Genomic DNA, 6,544 nt, shown 5'->3' with positions numbered 1-6,544 from the left:
GGCTATGCTGAATTGCTTGGTTGATGCTAGAGCATCCTCCCTGGAGAAACTCAACGACCTTTACCTGGACCTGCCAGCCCTGTATCCAGTTTCCAACATGATGGAAATTGGGAGGACCATCACGTTTCTTCAGCTTCTCAGTGAGGGATTCCAGCAAGATCAAACCCACTCTAAGTCCCTAATCATATGTGTGTGTTTGTATTTTTTCTTTTTTTGTCAAATATCCACAAGCCAGGGTGTCTGGTTAAATGCACGGGCTCTGAACTCAAGTTCGTGGGATTCAGTGCTAGCTCTTTTCCTAGTATTTCATCTCTCTGGATTTCAGTTTCCTTGCCTGTAGAATTAAGAACCATGATAATAATAGCAAATATTTTATAGGTATTTGTTGTGAGTTTGCAATGACTGTTTCAACAAGAGCCTTCAACACAGTTCTAGGCACATAGGAATCATTCCACACGTTGTTCATTACGGTGAGTATGGGAATATGAGGAAATATCACTTCCCTAATCAATATACCCAAAAAGTGATGTTTAATTATGGTAGTTTACATAGTGTTCTCCTCTTTAGTCTAGCTCAAAAGCATTGAAATGTCATCTCATCCACTCTTATAACTCAGGTATGTAACCCCTGTCTGACACATTGTAAGTCCTCCGTGAATGTAGTAAGTGAGTGAATAAATCAATAATGATCATAACTACCATTAAATGAGCACTTATTCTGTACCAAGCACTTCACAAATTTTACATATAATCAAAACAACCCTACAGCATAGGTGTCACTTGCCCATTTGAAAGTCGAGGAAAATTAATGATCAGAGAGGTTAAGGAATTTGCTTGAGTACAAATAGCTGGTAATGAGTGACCTTTCCCCACTACACCAGCTTTCTCCAACTTTTTTTTTTTTTGTACCAGGGATTGAACCCAGGGGCACTTACCCAATGAGTCACAACCCCAGCACTTTGTATTTTTTATTTTGAGATGGAGTCTCGCTGAGCCACTTAGGGCCTTGCCTAATTTGCTGAGGCTGGGTTTGAACTTGGGATCCTCCTGTCTGAGCCTCCCCAGCTGCTGAGATTACAGGCATATGCTACCATGCCTGGCTTCTTCAACGTCTTTAAAAAAAATAATAATTATTATAATAATAATAAATTAAAATTATTGTAGGCCCTTTGGGACTTTTTAATCATTTTAGCAATGATAAATAAGTGATTTATTTTTGTTTTAATGTTCTATATGTTTTGTTTCAATGTTCTATATGTCACTATTAAATGTAAATATAGCCCCAGTCACTGAGCCGCTGCCGAGGACTCCGCAGCCTCCCCCTCGAGGAAAAGGAATCATATCCTATGTCCGCTATCCAGAACCTCCACTCTTCGACCCCTTTGCTGATGCAAGTAATAGTGATGAGCTGCTTCCTGCTGGCACTGAGGATTATATCCATATAAGAATTCAAAGAGAAGAGCCTTACTACTGTCCAAGGGATCGCTGATGATTACGATAAAAAGAAACTAGTGAAGGCGTTTAGGAAGAAACTTGCCTGCCATGGTACTGTAATGGAGCATCCAGAATATGGAGGAGTCATTCAGCTCCGGGGTGACCAGCACAGGAACCTATGCCAGTTCCTGGTAAAGACTGGACTGGCTAAGGACCATCAGCCTAAGGACGATCAGTTCATGCGTTTTAAGTGCTTGTGGCTCACTGAAGTTTAAGCGAGGATTTCCCTTCTGTCCCTTGTCACAAGTTTAAAAACCTCACAGTTTGTATAATGTAACCATTTGGGGGTCCGCTTTTAACTTGGACTAGTGTAACTCCTTCATGCAATAAACGGAAACGAGCCATGCTGTCGAGTCTTGAAGTCCCTCATTTAAACAGAGGTCAGGCAGTAGGTGCCTGGCAGTGTCTACCCTGAAACAAAGCAATAACGTGATGTTTCAGCAAAGCCCAGAGCCCCAAGATCAGATGGCTGTGTCTGACCACAAGCTTCTCAACTCTCCCTCAGCTGAGGCTCCTGCCCTAAGAGTGTCCTCACCTGATCAGGAGGAATGGGGTAAGGCAGCTGTACCCCTAGAAGGGGGCCTTTGGTAGTTTTTTTTTTTTTTTTTTTTGGGGGGGGGTTCATTTTGTTTTTTAAAAAGAATGCCTGGTGTCTAACCTGACCAGGTGGGCAGAACTCAGAGGCCACCTTCCTTCCAGGGAGGTGATGTGACATTTGGCTTAACACCAAGGTCTTCTTTTTTAACTAGATGCATTGTAGCTAAGGGGTGTCCAAAACCACAGAATGTGAGGCCAGCTTAATATCAGTTAAACCTGTGACAAGGGAACTAATACCAAACTGATGTTATCAGTCCCGTAGCTAGCTGGAGAGCTTGCAACTCACTAGCAACCGCTGCCCAGTGCCATGTGAAGTGATAAACTGGTTTTTGTTTTTCTTTTTCCCTTCCAGTTTTAATGTCATGTAATATATTTTAACCCTTATTTAAATAAAACTTGTTTTCAGAAATTAAAAAAAAGTAAATATATATTTATAAGTATAAATATATTAAATAGAAGTAGAAAATAATGCTAAAATATTAAATAGTAGGCTATGAAGATCCTATTACAGTCTTCATAAGATTAAGACAAATTTTGTCTTGTCCCTATTTGACATAGAATGTAAAGCCAGCCGATGTAAATTATTTAGGAAAGAAAAAAATACATGAGTTGATTTCAGGACTGAGTTTTACAAAGTTGCAAGACATTAAAAAAAAAAACTCCTTTTATGAATTGATACTTGGAATTCTAAATTTTGTGCTTTTTTTACATATAATTGTTCTAAATGATAAGATGCAAGAAAAGGTTTCTAGCTGAAACTTGCAAGCACTTCTCTACAAATAACACATTGCAGGTGTGGAGAGTCATTATTCTCAATAAATGAAAAGCCAAATTGGATATAATTGTCACTACAGCTTCTATTTTTAACATTGGCGTGGAGGGCTATTTCGGCATACCATATAAGACTTTTTATCCATTGGATGCAACTTTCAGATCTGGTGAAGGTCAGTCTGAAGTCAATTTGCAGTCTATTAGGATACTTTATTCCTTAGAAACTTGCTGCACTTCACTATCCCTGATCTACATACTTTCTATGGTCGTATTATGTCCTACTACAGGTGTACATTAAATAACAGATGACTATGACACCAACACCAAAATGACCCCAGAAATTCACCCTCGAGATGACTGAGCCCAGTCTTCCCTTACTACTGGGGGGAAGGAAAAACCTCACCCTGTGATCAACAGTGCTTTTCCTGCCTTAGCAGAAAGGACTGCAACTTGTCTCACGTGCCCCAGGGTCTCCAAGTGCACAGAGCTGGCGCTAAAGACTCTCCCGCCAACAGCTGGAGCACCTCTGGTCTGTTTAACCCCCCCACACCACCCACAGGTATTCCTTTTATAGAAAGAAAATGCAATAAGAGAACAAAATCACATCATGTTGTAGAACTCTCTGGCCCCATCGTTTTGAGTTGGAAACAAAGTCTGCTTATTGGGCAAGAAGATTCAAAACGCCTCCGTTAAACGGAGCCCCCACTGATCTTCTGCAAAAGTCTAATGTGGCGGGAAGAAGAGAGACAGCAAAGACTTGCATCTAACAGTTAAGTTTGGACCAGTGTGTGGCAGTACAAAACCCAAAGGGAGAACCCACCAAGCAGACGGCCTGAAGGACAAACAAACTAAGGATTAAGCAAAGGACAGTGGGGAAAGAGGTGAGATGGGGGGTTAAGGAACTTGACTGTAAAGCTACTTGTGTGAAATGGCTCAGTGACAGGGGGTGGGCGAAGCACCAGGAGCTCACCAGTGGGTGAGCCGAGTGGAAAGGGAACAGGGTGTTCAGAGAGCCACCAAAGAGTGGGGAGGTGCTTGCCTGGAGTCAGTACAAGTCAAAGGGGACATTCTGTGGGGAAGCTCCCTTTTGTGTCCAGTTGCCTGTGTCCCTAAAGGGAAATAGCTTGGTTTCCAAGAGCTTCTATCCATGGAGAGCTAATAGGGTTTATCCTCCAGAGAAGAGGTGGATGAATCCACAGGAGAGTTCAGATATGAGCCCTTGTGGACCAGGATGAAAAGCAGGAGTCCAGAAGGTCTCACATCCAGACTTCTGACTTTCTTTCCAAATGAGGTTAATAAAACACAGTGTCAGAGAGCCGAGCCTGATGGGAAAGAACAATGTGTATCTTAGAATTTTAAACTGGTTTTCCATGTTGGAGACCTTCCCACTCTCCTGTTAGATGCATCCACCTCTTCTCTGGAGGATCAGCCTTTTGGCTCATCACCAGATGCCACCCTCATGGCTGGGATAAGGACAGGGGGAGTGAGGTGTCAGGGTGCAACATTTCAGGAAGTCCTGGCTCTCGGGGCTCTGTGAGTACCCCAGCCTCATCCTGAAAGGGAGGCCTCCTTCGACACGGATGCCTAGATGCTTAGCACATCCTACACCCAACCTTGCCTAGGTCCTCAGGTTTCTGATTGGTCTGCCAGTGGGGACATCTATAGGAAGCCAGAGAGAAAATGAATTGTGAGGTCAGGTCATTTGACCCCCAGTTCCTGCAAGTCACCTCCCACTGTGGACTGTGGCCCCTGATGGGTCACACCCAGCATACTTGTTCTCATCTCCCCAGATGGTAACAGGTAGCTGCCACCAACTAGATAACTGCGTTGACTTTTGTGATTTCCCAACTGCCACACATCTGCAGAGTCCTTTAAATATAAACTGTCCTTGGATAATCTTATTCTGAGTATCTTCCTGTCGAGACCCTCACAATATATGTCCCTCATCCACTCTCTGCCACTTGTAGTGTACTATGAATTAATATTTCATGAATCCAGTAATTATCTTGTGAACAGCCCAACTAGATCACATCGTACCTTTGCACATTAAAAGCATTAATTATGTAAATGGAAACATTTCTTTTTTAATAGCTCATTTTGGCAGGGCTGTTTTGGCCTCCAACAAAATAGAAGTTGTCCCAGCCTTTCCTAATTCCTGCAAGCCCTGATGTCCACAAAACTCCATCCATTAGTTGTGATGTATAATAATTGAGAAGATAGGTTCTGGAGTTAGAAAGACTTACATGCAAATTCCAGCTCATTGTGGCCTTTCTAGCTACGTGACTTTTGGACAAGTCTCTTCCCTGAGCCAAGAGGCTCCAACTGTTGGCTCATTTTCTGGTTCTTCCAAAACTGGACTTTCCCCCTGAAAATATTTCCCCCCTCAGTATCTGAGCTTAGGCTCCTCCATTGTGACATGACTTAGGACAAGTACCTCGCTATGACTATAAAATACACCAGGTCTAAACTGGACATGGTGGTGCACACCTGTAATGCCAGCGGCTCAGGAGGCTGAGGCAGGAGGCTCTCGAGTTCAAAGCCAGCCTCAGCAATGGCAAGGCACTAAGCAACTCAATGAGCCCCTGTCCCTAAATAAAATACAAAATAGGGATGGGGATGTGGCTCAGTGGTCAAATACCCCTGAGTTTAATCTCCAATATTAAAAAAAAAAAAAACCACCAGGTCTTATCGCTTTAAATCAAAGCTCTTGGCTCCTGGGAAAATCCTACACACCACATTCACTGGCTCACACCTTCCCTTGCCAACTAACAGCAAACCGTATACACCTGAAGGAAGCAAAGTCGGAGACCAACTCCACAGGGGCAAGATGTTGGAAACAACAAAATGGGAGCTATTTTTGAAATGCTTCCTTCTCAAACCCTCCCACTCTCTCTAATATCTGGCCAAAGTGTGAACGGCTGGCTCCAGCAGGTATCAGTAACAGATGGGACCAGCTAATTATGGCTCCTCCATGTGAGTCGAGATAAAGTTGTTAATTGCTAATTGTACTCTTCTCCTAGTTCCCACCGCAGGGTGCTGGGTAGAGGCCACTTCCCAAACCAAACACAAACATGGCCTGCGCGCCCGGCTTGCAGCAAAGTGTGTCAAGCAGTCGGCTCCAGGCTCCCCGGTTGTGGGTGAGCAGAGTGTGGCAGGGAGAAGATGCTCTAGGCTCACCGCAGAAGGCTCTGCTCATGAAAGATCAGCGCAAAGGTAGCAAAGGCCACTCTCCCAGCAGACAGTGCCATCTGGCCATTGCTGCACTGTGCTTTGGGGGAAACTTAGCTCCCCAGAACCCTGTGATATAATCCTGAGATCTTTGGGTACCAGCTGGGATGCGCCTCCTGAGTGGACAATGAAAAGCGGCTGCCATCCAGAACCTTCCTGTAGCTTCCACGCCTTCAGCCTGTGCCCTGTGGTCGTCACAGAATTTGCCTCCGATCAGCTTCCCTTTTAGGGAACCCTCCCTGCCCCCACTCCCAGGAGGTGAGTTGGAGAAATGGTCCACTCACTCACCCTGCCTGTAACCACGCCCACAGCCACAGTGATTGGCTCAGGGGGGACCATGGGACACGAGTTCAGCCAATCAAAGGCACTGAAAGACTTCAGCTAAGTTCTGGAGAAAGAACATTCTTTGGGATTGGTGTCCTGTTCTGAGCCACTAAGCCACCAATAGTGCCCCC

The 6,544-nt window shown here is 44.3% G+C and overlaps 1 long non-coding RNA gene and 1 pseudogene across 1 annotated transcript in view; both read left to right on the top strand.

Moving 5' to 3' along the window:
* Nucleotides 1-1,345: 1,345 nt before the first annotated feature.
* LOC107146554 lies at nt 1,346-1,675 on the top strand (annotated as a pseudogene).
* Nucleotides 1,676-1,696: 21 nt separating this feature from the next.
* The window catches only part of LOC125612279, a 24,787-nt gene continuing 19,939 nt past the window's right edge, over nt 1,697-6,544 (top strand). The window contains exon 1 of the long non-coding RNA XR_007342574.1: nt 1,697-1,854. This is a non-coding gene — a long non-coding RNA (uncharacterized LOC125612279). The remainder of the gene's footprint in view (nt 1,855-6,544) is intronic.

Source organism: Marmota marmota, unplaced genomic scaffold (genome assembly GCF_001458135.2).
Source record: "Marmota marmota marmota unplaced genomic scaffold, marMar, whole genome shotgun sequence".
Taxonomy (NCBI): domain Eukaryota; kingdom Metazoa; phylum Chordata; class Mammalia; order Rodentia; family Sciuridae; genus Marmota; species Marmota marmota.
Note: the sequence above shows the minus strand (reverse complement) of the source record. Positions and strands in the feature narration are given on the sequence as shown.